This window comes from Emys orbicularis, chromosome 14 (genome assembly GCF_028017835.1).
Source record: "Emys orbicularis isolate rEmyOrb1 chromosome 14, rEmyOrb1.hap1, whole genome shotgun sequence".
NCBI classification, from domain to species: domain Eukaryota; kingdom Metazoa; phylum Chordata; order Testudines; family Emydidae; genus Emys; species Emys orbicularis.
In genome coordinates this window covers 45,588,063-45,602,853 of record NC_088696.1, presented here as the reverse complement: position 1 = coordinate 45,602,853, position 14,791 = coordinate 45,588,063, and the positions used below count along the sequence as shown (strand labels likewise).

The window sequence follows — 14,791 nt, the reverse complement described above, 5'->3', positions numbered from 1 at the left end:
GCTGTTACTTTATCACCTTATTATCTTCTAGGTGTTTGCAAATTGATGCTTGATTATTTGCTTATTTTTCCAGGTACTGAAGTTAAACTGACTGGTCTGTAGTTCCCTGGGTTGTCCTTATTCTCCTTTGAATAGATTGGCAATATATTTGCCCTCTTCCAGTCCTTTGGAGACTTTCCCATCTTCCATGAGTTTTTGAAGGTAATCGCTAAAGGCTCAGTCAGCTCCTTGAGTATTCTAGAATCTATTTCATGAGGCCCTGCCAACATGAAGACATCTAACTTTTCTAAGGCCATGTCTACACTGCCACTTACGTCAGTAAAACTTGTGTTTTGGAAAAAATACCCCACTGATTGACATAAGTTTTGCTGGCATAAGTGGTAGTGTGCATGATGCGATGTTGGCAGGAGAGCTGACATAGCTACCACCGCTTGATGAGGTGGTTTTATTATGTCGACGGGAGAGCTCTCTCCTGTCGGCATAGAGTGGCTACATGAGCGATCTTAGCAGATGCATTGGTACAGCTGTGCCGCTGTAAACTCACTGGTGTAGACATGGCCTAAGTAATTTTTAACTTCTTCCCTTGTTTTAGCCTCAGATCCCACCTTATTTTCACTGGTGTTCACTGTTAGACGTCCAATCACTACTAACATTTTTGGTGGAAACTGAATAAAAAAGGCATTTAGCACTTCTGCCATTTCCACATTTTCTGTCATTGTCTTCCCCCCGATTGAGTAATGGGCCTATCCTGTCCTTGGTCTTCCTCTTGTTTCTAATGTATTTGTAGAATGTTTTCTTGTTACCCTTTGTTTCTAGGTAGATTCATCTCATTCTGAGCCTTGGCCCTTCTAATTTTGTCCTTATATGCTTTTATTGGTTTTTTTGTATTTGGCCTTAGCACGTAACCGACTTCTGAAATTTTGTCTCTCTTACTGGGATTCCTGGAAAAAAATCAACGGACAGTTGCAGGATATAACCATGCTAAATCTTGTGTATATAACAGAACTGAACAGATCACCACATTTGAGATTGGGAAGGAATGACAAGCCATACAGTGTGAAGGATATCGATTTTCACTAATGAGTTAAAAGGCATGAGGTAAAATTTCCTTGTCCCCAAATACTTCAATTATAGGGACTACATGTGCAGTAGCTTTTCACCACTAGAACCCTACGTCCAAATCTTGAATGATTTGTCATTGCATATTAGTTATCACCACTGCATAATTCTGCTTGATGGTCTGTGCTCTTCAAGCTAAGGACTAGAATAGCAGGTGGCACAGGCCAAGATTGAAGTATGTGGGAGAGTCTTATTTTTCCAAAACAATTCTTCTTGTGAGACAATGCTATTGACTAAAACTTTGCTGAGTTGTGTTTTGTATTGTGTTCAGTGCAGGGTTTGGATGCAGTGTGGTAAATAAGGGCAGGGGCAGAGAGATAGAGAAAAACATAGCGAGTGTGTGACTTTGCAACCTTAATGTTCTTTTAACATGTGTTTTAATGTAACATGTATTAGATTCCAGAAGTCTGGCACCAAAGCTGAATGTTATCCTAGGAATATTAACTGGAGCATGTTGCACATACTAGACTATATACCGTGTTGTATATGGGGCCAAACTAGCTTTACTGTGACAGCGTCATTTTTCATTTTCACTTTTGTTTCAGACAGTAGCTTCAGTGTTAGTATACAAAAGCTGAGGTTAACGTAACAAGTTTTAATAATGCCGTCACCCTTTTATCCAGCCTGGAATTCCCTGTTAACAGGATGAGAAGACTGGAAATTGCTACTTTGTTACACAGTGCACAACCACTCTTTACAGTTCTAGCACAGTGGTTCTCAACCCACGGCCCAATCAGCACACAGCTGTGACCCATGTAGATATACAGGTAAGTCTATATATATTGCGTGGATGTGGCCCACGTAACACACAGAGAGCAGCATATGTGGCCCACAATGGTAAATAGGTTGAGAACCACTGTTCTAGCTGTTCTAAAATCTAAATTGGGTACATTAAACTCGCAGCAGCCTTGTACCTCGAAACCCAATGGGGGCTGGGAGTGTATGAATGGGCTTATAAAGTGCCCTCTCATGTCTTCATGTTCTACTTGATTTTGTATTCTGGAATGCAATTATAAAATTGCAAATGCAGTTTAGCAAATGCAGTTGCTAATATTGTATTTTAAGCTGACGCTGCTTGTATACAGTTGGCTCTGTAATGGTAGATTTGTTTTTCTATGGGATCAAGACTTCCTCTGAAACCCCCTGCTGCTGTCCCTAAGCACAGAAGTATTACCAGTTCAGAAGCATGAAACTAAATTGTGCTTATGAATTCTCCATGCTTATTGCAAGTTTTGCAGTGATGTAGCTCATCAGTTGAAGTTTTCAGGGCAGGGGGGAGTTATAGGAGAAGTGGAGCTAGAGAATGTCTAATTTCTGTCTTTAGAGACAGGTTTCAGAGTGGTAGCCGTGTTAGTCTGTATCAGCAAAAAGAACGAGGAGTATTTGTGGCACCTTACAGATACAGACAGACACAATTTTTGTTTCCAAATGCAAACAGATGGACATCATACCAAAAGGACTTAAGGTAAAAAATCCATTACAATCTACATACCACACAGACTATGCTGAGAGATTGTGCCCCACACTCTCAAAGAAACTGTGAAACCATCTGATCAACATCCTATACAGCAAATAGGGAAAGATTAAGAATGAGCTCTCAAAACTGGATACTCTCATAAAAAACCAACCTTCCACACAAACTTCCTCGTGGCTGGACTTTACAAAAACTAGACAAGCCATTTACAACACACACTTTGCTTCTCTACAAAGGAAAAAGGACACTAACCTATCTAAACTACTACATGCCACAAGGGGCCACAACAGTGGTTCCCTTAACTGACCCAACAGTATTGTTAATCTATCCAGCTATACTCTTAGCCCAGCAGAAGAATCTGTCCTATCTCAGGGCCTCTCCTTCTGCCCCTCCACCCCCACGAACATGATACACTTCTGTGGTGACCTAGAATCCTACTTTCGACATCTCCGACTCAAGGAATATTTCCAAGACACTTCTGAACAGCATAATAACCCACAGAAACCAACACTACAAAAAGAAGGATTCTGCGTGGACTCCTCCTGAAGGTCAAAACAACAGACTGGACTTCTACATAGAGTGCTTCCGCTGACGTGCACGGGCTGAAATTGTGGAAAAGCAGCATCACTTGCCCCATAACCTCAGCCGTGCAGAACACGACGCCATCCACAGCCTCAGGAACAACTCTGACATCATAATCAAAAAGGCTGACAAAGGAGGTGCTGTTGTCATTATGAATAGGTTGGAATATGAAAGAGAGGCTGCTAGGCATCTCTCTAACACCACATTCTACAGGCCATTACCCTCTGATCCCACTGAGGGTTACCAAAAGAAACTACACTATTTGCTCAAGAAACACCCTGAAAAAGCACAGGAACAAATCTGCACAGACACACCCCTAGAACCCCAACCCGGGGTATTCTATCTGCTACCCAAGATCCATAAACCTGGAAATCCTGGACGCCCCATCATCTCAGGCATTGGCACCCTGACAGCAGGATTGTCTGGCTATGTAGACCCTCTCCTCAGGCTCTACGCTACCAGCACTCCTAGCTATCTTCAAGACACCACTGACTTCCTGAGGAAACTATAATCCATTGGTAATCTTCCAGAAAACACCATCCTGGCCACTGTGGATGTAGAAACCCTCTAAACCAACATTCCACACAAAGATGGACTACAAGTCATTAGGAACAGTATCCCCGATAATCTCACAGCAAACGTGGTGGCTGAACTTTGTGACTTTGTCCTCACCCACAACTATTTCACATTTGGGGACAATGTATACCTTCAAGTCAGTGGCACTGCTATGGGTACCCGCATGGCCCCACAGTATGCCAACGTTTTTATGGCTGACTTAGAACAACGCTTCCTCAGCTCTTGTCCCCTAACGTCCCTACTCTACTTGCGCTATATTGATGACATCTTCATCATTTGGACCCATGGAAAAGAAGCCCTTGAGGAATTCCACCATGATTTCAACAATTTCCATCCCACCATCAACCTCAGCCTGTGACCAGTCCACACAAGAGATCCACTTCCTGGACACTACAGTGCTAATAAGCGATGGTCACATAAACACCACCCTATACCGGAAACCTACTGACCGCTACACTTGCCTACATGCTTCCAGCTTTCATCCAGACCACATCACACGATCCATTGTCTACAGCCAAGCTCTAAGATACAACCGCATTTGCTCCAATCCCTCAGACAGACAAACACCTACAAGATCTCTATCAAGCATTCTTAAAACTACAATACCCACCTGCTGAAATGAAGTAACAGATTGACAGTGCCAGAAGAAATCCCAGAAGTCACCTACTCCAGGACAGGCCCAACAAAGAAAGTAACAGAACACCACTAGCCGTCACCTTCAGCTCCCAACTAAAACCTCTCCAGCGCATCATCAAGGATCTACAACCTATCTTAGGCCTTGGCTACACTGGCGCTGTACAGCGCTGCAACTTGCTGTGCTCAGGGGTGTGAAAACGCCCCCCCCCCCCGAGCGCAGCGAGTGCAGCACTGTAAAGCGCCAGTGTAGTCAGCGCCTGCAGCGCTGCACGCTCGCTCGCAGCGCTGCAAGCTATTCCCCTCGGAGAGGTGGAGTACTTGCAGCGCTGCGAGAGAGCTCTCGCAGCGCTGGCGGCGCGACTACACTCGCGCTTCACAGGGCTGCTGCGTCAACGCTGTGAATTCTCAAGTATAGCCAAGGCCTTAAAGGACAATCCCTCACTCTCACAGATCTTGGGAGACAGGCCAGTCCTTGCTTACAGACAGCCCCCCAACCTCAAGCAAATACTCACCAACAACCACACAACAAAAACACTAACCCAGGAACCTATCCTTGCAACAAAGCCCATTGCCAACTCTGTCCACATATCTATTCAAGGGACACCATCATAGGACCTAATCACATCAGCCATACCATCAGGGGCTCGTTCACCTGCACATCTACCAATGTGATATATGCCATCATGTGCCAGCAATGCCCCTCTGTCATGTACATTGGCCAAACCGGACAGTCTCTATGCAAAAGAATAAATGAACACAAATCAGACGTCAAGAATTATAACATTCAAAAACCAGTGGGAGAACACTTCAACCTCCCTGGACACTCAATTACAGACCTAAAAGTCGCAACGCTTCAACAAAAAAGCTTCAAAAACATACTTCAACGAGAAACTGCAGAACTGGAATTCATTTGCAAACTGGACACCATTAAATTAGGCTTGAATAAAGACTGGGAGTGGATGGGTCATTACACAAACTAAAAACTATTTCCCCATGCTAATTTTTCCCCTACTGTTACTCACACCTTCTTGTCAACTGTTGGAAATGGGCCATCCTGATTATCACTACAAAAGTTTTTTCCTCCTGCTGATAATGGCCCACCTTAATTGATTAGTCTCGTTAGAGTTGGTATGGCAACCCCCATTTTTTCATGTATTTTCCACTGCATGTGTCTGATTAAGTGGGTTTTAGCCCACGAAAGCTTATGCCCAAATAAATTTGTTTCTTTAGAGAGAAGTTTAAATTTAATTCCAGGGAATTCACAGAAGCACTCCTTTAACATAGGTTTTTATAATTGGATGCTTGGGCTGAAATGCTGGTTCTCTGAGGATCCAGTCCTTCCTCAGTTGCACTAGAACAGGGGTGGCCAACCTGTGGCTCTTCAGAAGTTAATATGTGGCTCCTTGTATAGGCACCGACTCGGGCTGGAGCTATAGGTGCCAACTTTCCAATGTGCCGGGGAGTGCTCACTGCTCAACCCCTGACTCTGCCACAGGCTCTGCCCCCACTCTACCCCTTCACGCACCCTCCCCTGAGCCTGCCGTATTCTCACTTCTTCCCCTGCCTCCCGGAGCCTCCTGCACACTATGAAACAGCTGATCAGGAGGTGTGGGGAGGGAGGGAGGGGGAGGCGAGGCGCTGATCCGCAAGGCTGCTGATGTATTACTATGGCTCTTTGGCAATGTACATTGGTAAATTCTGGCTCCTTCTCAGGCTCAGGTTGGCCACCCTTGCTCTAGAAAGTCTACAACATCCTAGTGAGCAGCAGCTTATAGAAGTTTGTAAATGTAGTGCAGTAATGAATTCAGCAGCAAAATCAGTAGACCAGCGCATAATATTGGAACGAGCCAGGCAGTCTGCTGGATCAACTACACTTCTACCTCAATATAATGCTGTCCTCGGGAGCCAAAAAAATCTTACCGTTTTATAGGTGAAACCGCGTTATATCGAACTTGCTTTGATCCACAGGAGTGCGCAGCTGCGCCCCCCTGGAGCACTGCTTTACCGCCTTATATCCAAATTCATGTTATATCAGGTCGCGTTATATCGGGGTAGAGGTGTATTCACAAAGTTTCAAAGGAGACAGAAGCTGTATGGTGTATATTAAACCAAAATGATGTCATTGGTACAGTACAAATTCAAGGGCTGTGATAGACTTCAGGGCCACTCCAATAAATAAATAAAATAAAAATCAAGCTTAGGTGCTTACCTGTCCATTTCACAAGAAAATGTCCTCTTCCCCTTTTATGGGGGGGTGGGGGGGGAAGGTCCTTGGGAATGGACATAGCTTCTGCTTGCCATTGAATCAGGGCCTCCTGTGGTGATGACTTCATTTGTCAGTCTAATCCTTCATACTCACCTTTCCTTACCTCACACATTGAGATGCCAACAGCTAGGGAAGCCCAAGCAACAGCTACCTATCAATTCTGCAGTATCTTTGAATGGATGTATTAAGACTAAGTGGGGGCAACTTAGTTTAAACCAACAAACAAACCCTAAGGGGGAAATGCCTCAATTGTTACTGTTTCTTTTTATAAACAAGCTTTTATCCTTCTAAACTTTGGAGTCTTAAGCAGTTGGGGGAGCCAGGAACTTTGGCTGTTTTAACCATGATGCCTCTTATTCTACTATATCTGTGTCCACAGTTCTGAGTCCTTCACAGTGAAATGTGGGTATTGCCAATATTCCCCAGTGAATGCACTTTTGAAACCAAAATTCCAAAAGTATAATCCCAGTCTGGGTAGGGTTGGCTTTCAAATTTGGGGGTGAATAGATAAGTTTTCAAGTCATGCTTGGCGGCTCCATATGCACTTCCTGAAATTTAAAGGCAGAAGGCCTGGACTTGCCCGCTTGATGACACTTGAGGGCAGATGGCTCTTTGAGTAGCCAGACTGGAATGCTGTCAGACCTATGGAAAACCTGCCTTATTTATAGCTAGGGATGGGAAGGTTTGATTTAAATCAAAGCAATTTAAATCACCAATTTTAATCGTGATTTAAGTCAGCAAGCTGGAAACCTTGATTTAAATCATTAGTTTTAATTGTGATTTAAGTCAGTTGGCTGGAAGCCTTGATTTAAATAATTGATTTTAATCATGTTTTGCATTTGTACCTTTATTTTCCTAAAAAAAAAAAAAAAAAAAGGTTGATTTTTATTAGTTGGTAACCATTAAAACATGTTGATTTGCATCTAAAAATAGCCTTTATACTAAATTTAGTGCTTCTTTTTGCTAACCAGGAGGGTACACTCTGGCTCAGATTCTCAGAGGTATTTAAGATTCAAACTTGCATCGAAATCACAGGACTTTGAGGATCTGGGCCTCTATCTATACACCTTTATTTAAGCAGTTATATAGCTTAATTTACATTTATTCCAATTATTAATTTACATTTTTATGTTGAAAAACGATGAAAGATGCATTTCTTATTTACCAGATTAACTTTACTCGTGATTCGTGTTGATCTCTATTTGGATGGAAATTCAAGTGTAGCTAAAAATGCACAAAAACATCATTTTAATGTTTTATTAAACTACCTTAAGTCCTGGATACATACAAAAATTATCAAAACATGTTTTGCATTTCAAACCAATTTATTAAACAAAGGAAGTGTTACTGGTAGCTAATAAATTGAGTTGATTTGTTTCTGGTCATCACATCTTTCAAGATTTTAAAACTAGTAGATCTCATCCTTTCATACCATTCATAGATTAGAAGAGGAAAACAAGCTTTCCTGCTTTTTCAACTCCGAATTGACTTCTAAACTTTGAATGACCATTGAGCTAAACTAGTTTACACTGAAATATTGAAGTGTTTACACTAAACCAGTTGAAGATGCTAGTGTTGTCAAAAGCTGGTTTAGCACTTCAGCAAACTCTTGACTCCAGGTGCTTAGCCAGTGTCTTCTATCAGTTTAATGGTTTAACTTTCTTAAAACTTGGTAGTAAACACACACTGCTTAGTTTTTGGATATAAATGATTTTAAATAGATTGTTTAGGCCTTAACTTAGTTTGTCAATTTCAAATTTAATTTTAAATAGGTTTATTTAAAAAAAAAAAACCATACTTGTTTGAAATAAAAAAACTGGCAAGGCAAAAAATCCATTTTTAATTAAAAATATATTTTTATCCACCCTAATTAGAGTATGGGCTGGGAGGGGATGCGGAGGGAACCAGAATCCTAGTCTTTAAGGAGCAGAAACTTGCCAGCATGGAATGCTAGTGCAAGTTGGAAGTAGGGGAGGGAGCTCGACTCAAGTCAGCCATTAGTGTCCTGCTACTACTCCTGCTGGGCTTCCCTCCAATTTTCTTCCTGCTGCGCTGCTCACTGGCAGTACGTTTGAGACATGACTGACTACAGCTAAAATGATTGCTCTAAATCAGCGTGGAATAATTTTTCTTGACTTAGACATCCTTCTAAACCTGAGAGTTCAAGATACCTTTTAAATCACTTGGTCTAGCAGTACTTTTTGTCACTGGTCCCATAGTGAATGTACAGAGGTCCAAGATCTCATCATGTTCACTACAATTGCATCGACCTGTGAATTGTTGTGTAAATACCTATTAGTTTCTCTGATATTAAACTGGAATTTCCCTTTAAAGAACAAAGATGGCTTGCTTGCTTTTTGTAGGGGAGGTATTCTGAACTGGTTATCCTCCTAGACAGCCAGTAGAGTTCGTGAGCACTGTTACAAGAGGTGGATCCATTTTAGGCCATTAAAATGTACAGCGTAGGAGTTCCCTGAAATGCAGCTAAGCTCAGTTCCTAATTTTTCCATTTTCATGGCCTAAATTAGTCCTGCAAAATTGTGCTTGCCCACTCATATGGAGTGAGTCACTTTTCTTGACAGGTGACTAAAATGTCATAAGTTTTCTTATGAGGGAGGAGGGGAGGGATAGCTCAGTGGTTTGAGCATTGGCCTGCTAAACCCAGGGTTGTGAGTTCAATCCTTGAGAGGGCCATTTAGGGATCTGGGGCAAAAATCTATCTGGGGATTGGTCCTGCTTTGAGCAGAGGGTTGGACTAGATGACCTCCTGAGGTCCCTTCCAACCCTGATATTCTATGAACTTTTCTGTGGCATTTGATACCATAGATCACCAAATACTCTCATCTCACCCTAGGGACCGGCAGGGTAAACAGAAATACCCTGAAATGCCTAGGTTCTTTCCCATAGACCTAACTCTCAGGGTCACTGTGGGCTGGGCAACTGTCCCTCCACCTCCAAAGGCGCTCTCACTTGCAGTAGCCTGTGAGGCTCAGTCTTCTCATGTTATTCAGTGTCTATATGAAACTGTTGGGGGAGATGGTGAGACATAACGAGTTGAATGCAGATGACACCCAGATTGACGTTTCCTTTATGTCAAACATGCAACTCTGGCTCCTACCTTTCAGTGCCTAGCCAAAACTCTGAGCTATCTGCTAGTTAAAACTGAACGCAGGCAAGATTGGAATAATGCATGCAGAAAGGCTGCACTTCAGAGAACATTTCTCCTCTGTCACTCCCAGCTGGCCTGGGCATCCATACTCCAACTTGCCTGTCTGCAGCCTTGGGGTCTTTGGGGTCTTCTCGCTGTCATTGGATGCCCAATAAGCCATCGCGACAAAAGGTCACTTCCATCTGCTCAGAATATTGGAATAAATTACACCGTCAACCAGTAGGAGAGATCTGTGAGTGTAGGAAATAGAACTTTCATAGGAGCTGGACCTAGGCAGTGGAACATACTTTTACAAGAGAAAAGCGTGACCATGTAGCTTTCCACTTTCACATCTAAATATAAAACTCATTTTTTAACTTGGCTTGCATGCACTACACACCCATTTGTATATCTCGTAAACACAATAGAGAGAATCCTGTAAACTAGTCTGACTGCTTCTCCTGCGCTCAGATGCTATGGAGTTTGTGGGGCAATATAAGTACCTTGGTAGAACATTGCAGTGAATAGATTGAGTCTTGGTTTGTAAAAGTCTTATTGTTCTGAGAGTAAATGTAGATAAACTATTAAATGAATATTTCTGCACCCTAATTTATTTTAGTCCAGGCTTTTGCTTTTTTTTCTGGACCTACACAGTCAGGGAAGGAAGGATGTGTTTTGCAGTGACTGGATCCAGCAACATCCAAACTTAGTCTGATACATCTTTCAGCTGCTAAAGTTATTTCAGACCTGTGTATACTCATTGCCTTGTTTATCAGATCTGAATGAAAAGCAAGCTATAGCTCCACTGGCTTCTTACAGTTTCTGCCATGCAACTTCTTGTCTGCAGACTCTCACCCTCTCAATCTGAGGTAGCTGACAAGCGTGCACTCATTGTAACCTCAGTTCTTCTGAGGGGATGAGTTAGGTTGCAGTCAAGGAATGGTACTAATGTTGCTCTTCCCCATACCAAAACCTGTGCCTGCGCCTCTGCCTTTCAATGTTTTCTCCATGGCAGCTGCTGAGTTGCACTGTTCTAATTTTTCTTACCTATTCTGACTTATCAGAGGCAGAAACCCTCAGTGTGCCAACTTATCTCCCTTGTGTAGAAGCCTCATACTCTTCCTTGGACTAGTTTTCTCCACCTTAGAGCTTAGTTACTGCTGGTCTACTTACCTCAGCAGAATCTTCCAAATACATTTAGATTATAAAAATGTGTGTGTCCAAAGAGTTGTGGATTGTTGAGATTCAGACTCTAGAAAGAATGTTGATGGCCTCTGTCAGTATTACATTTCCGTAAAGGGACTGTTGGACAAACATGGAAAGAGCATCGGCAAAAATCTTTAGTGTGGTTCTACTCTGTAAAATGACTGTCCGCTAGCTAATCATCTTTCTGTGTGTTTGAGTCCAGAGTCTGACTATGGACAAAGTTACTAATTTGTCCTCCTGTTGGCTATTCTGTATCAACAAGATTAACTAAGTTACTACTTTCACTTGGGTTGCCGAATCTCTATTACTGGTAGTGAGGCACAGACCTGTAAACCCTGCCTGGGACTCAGGCCTGGTCTACACTACGATTTTAGGTCGAATTTAGCAGCGTTACCTCGATTTAACCCTGCACCCGTCCACATGACGAGGCCCTTTTTTTCGACTTAAAGGGCTCTTGTAATCGATTTCTTTACTCCACCCCCGACGAGGGGATTAGCGCTGAAATCGGCCTTACTGGGTTGAATTTGGGGTAGTGTGGATGCAATTCGACGGTATTGGCCTCCGGGAGCTATCCCAGAGTGCTCCATTGTGACCGCTCTGGACAGCGCTCTCAACTCAGATGCACTGGCCAGGTAGACAGGAAAAGTCCCGCGAACTTTTGAATTTCATTTCCTGTTTGGCCAGCGTGGCGAGCTGATCAGCACAGGTGACCATGCAAAGCTCATCAGCAGAGGTGACCGTGGAGTCCCAGAATCTCAAAAGAGCTCCAGTATGGACCGAATGGGAGGTACGGGATCTGATCGCTGTATGGGGAGACGAATCCGTGCTAGCTGAACTCCGTTCCAGTAAACAAAATTCCAAAACATTTGAAAAAATCTCCAAGGGCATGAAGGACAGAGGCTATAACGGACTCGCAGCAGTGCTGCGTGAAAATTAAGGAGCTCAGGCAAGCCTACCAAAAAACCAGAGAGGCAAACGTCCGCTCCGGGTCACAGCCCCAAACATGCTGCTTCTATGATGAGCTGCATGCTATTCTAGGGGATGCAGCAACCACTACCCCAACCCTGTGCTTTGACTCCGTCAGTGGAGTAGAATGCAACATGGAAGCGGGTTTTGGGGACGAGGAAGATAGCTCACCGCAAGGAAGCGGAGAAACCGGTTTCCCCAAAAGCCAGGATCTGTTTCTCACCCTGGACCTGGAGTCAGTACCCCCCGAACCCACCCAAGGCGGGCTCCCAGACCCTGAAGGCGGAGGACCTCTGGTGAGTGTACCTTTGTAAATATTATACATGGTTTAAAAGCAAGCGTGTTTAATGATTAATTTGCCCTGGCATTCGCGGCCAGTACAGCTACTGGAAAAGTCTGTTCACGTGTCTGGGGATGGAGCAGAAATCCTCCAAGGACATCTCCATAAAGCTCTCCTGGATGTACTCCCAAAGCCTTTGCAAAAGGTTTCTGGGGAGGGCAGCCTTATTCCGTCCTCCATAGTAGGGTTAGTTGGGTTTGTGCTGCACATTAACCCGGAAACCGCAGCCCCTTCTTTTAAATGGCCAACCCATTTTAAATGGCCAACCCAACAGCCGCTTGGTATGGGAAATGAGGGCGCTGCTGTTTGAAACCATTCCCACATGTTATGAAGGTTAAAGAAGCCAAAAGACTGTGGCTTACCATGGCTGCCTGCAAGCCGAATTCTGTTGCCCAGCCCTGCATGAGTGATCTCTCACACCAAACCGGCAGGCCCTCAATAAGAGGCAAAATGCAACCTTGTAACGAAAGCACATGTGCTATGTAATGTTAACAGCAAGGTTTACCGTGAAAGAGTGTACCCATTGTTCTATAAAATGTGTCTTTTTAACTACCACTCTCCTTTTTTTTTTCCCTCCACCAGCTGCAAATGTTTCTCCTTCCCAGAGGCTAGCGAATATTAGAAGGCGAAAAAAACGCACTTGGGATGAAATGTTCTCTGAGCTAATGCTGTCCTCCCACACTGACAGAGCACAGCAGAATGCGTGGAGGCAGACAATGTCAGAGTGCAGGAAAGCACAATATGAATGCGAGGAGCGGTGGCGGGCTGAAGTTGATAGGTGGCGTCAGCTTGCTGACAGAAGGCAGGAGTCAATGCTCAGGCTGCTGGAGGATCAAACTCATATGTTCCAGCGTATGGTTGAGCTGCAGGAAAGGCAGCAGGAGCACAGACCGCCGCTACAGTCCCTGTGTAACCAACCGCCCTCTTCCCCAAGTTCCATAGCCTCCTCACCCAGATGCCCAAGAATGCGGGGGGGGGGGGGGAGGGGCCCTCTGGCCACCCAGCCACTCCACCCCAGAGGATTGCCCAAGCAACAGAAGGGTGGCATTCAATAAGTTTTAAAGTGCAGTGTGGCCTTGTCCTTCCCTCCTCCCCCACCCTTCCCGGGCTACCTTGGCAGTTATCCCCCTATTTGTGTGATGAATTAATAAAGAATGCATGAATGTGAAGCAACAATGACTTTATTGCCTCTGCAAGCGGTGATCGAAGGGAGGTGGGGAGGGTGGTTAGCTTACAGGGAAGTAGAGTGAACCAAGGGGGAGCGGGGTTCATCAAGGAGAAACAAAGAGAACTTTCACACCGTAGCCTGGCCAGTCATGAAACTGGTTTTCAAAGCTTCTCTGATGCGCACCGTGCCCTCCTGTACTCTTCTAACCGCCCTGGTGTCTGGCTCCGTGTAATCAGCGGCCAGGCGATTTGCCTCAACCTCCCACCCCGCCATAAACGTCTCCCCCTTACTCTCTCAGATATTGTGGAGCGCACAGCAAGCAGTAATAACAATGGGAATATTGGTTTCGCTGAGGTCTATCCGAGTCGGTAAACTGCGCCAGCGCGCTTTTAAATGTCCAATTGCACATTCTATCACCATTCTGCACTTGCTCAGCCTATAGTTGAACAGCTCCTGACTACTGTCCAGGCTGCCTATGTATGGCTTCATGAGCCGTGGCATTAAGGGGTAGGCTGGGTCCCCAAGGATAACTATAGGCATTTCAACATCCCCAACGGTTATCTTCTGGTCTGGGAAGAAAGTCCCTTCCTGCAGCTTTTTAAACAGACCAGAGTTCCTGAAGATGTGAGCATCATGTACCTTTCCCGGCCATCCCACGTTGATGTTGGTGAAACGTCCCTTGTGATCCACCAGTGCTTGCAGCACCATTGAAAAGTACCCCTTTCGGTTTATGTACTCGCTGGCTTGGTGCTCTGGTGCCAAGATAGGGATATGGGTTCCGTCTATCGCCCCACCACAGTTAGGGAATCCCATTGCAGCAAAGCCATCCACTATGGCCTGCACATTTCCCAGAGTCACTACCCTTGATATTAGCAGCTCTTTGATTGCGTTGGCTACTTGGATCACAGCAGCCCCCACAGTAGATTTGCCCACTCCAAATTGATGCCCGGCTGACCGGTAGCTGTCTGGCGTTGCAAGCTTCCACAGGGCTATCGCCACTCGCTTGTGAACTGTGAGGGCTGCTCTCATCTTGGTATCCTGGCGCTTCAGGGCAGGGGAAAGCAAGTCACAAAGTTCCATGAAAGTGCCCTTACGCATGCAAAAGTTTTGCAGCCACTGGGAATCGTCCCAGGCCTGCAACACTATGCAGTCCCACCAGTCTGTGCTTGTTTCCCGGGCCCAGAATCGGCGTTCCACGGATAGAACCTGCCCCATTAACACCATGATGTGCACATTGCCGGGGCCCGTACTTTGTGAGAAGTCTATGTCCATGTCCTCATCACTCTCATCACTGCACTGCCGTCGCCTCC

At 44.6% G+C, this 14,791-nt stretch overlaps 1 protein-coding gene across 1 annotated transcript in view; it reads left to right on the top strand.

Annotated features, from left to right (window-relative positions):
* GLG1 (golgi glycoprotein 1) overlaps positions 1-14,791 on the top strand; it is a 185,937-nt gene that overhangs the window by 79,523 nt on the left and 91,623 nt on the right. The gene's annotated exons all lie outside the window — the stretch shown is intronic.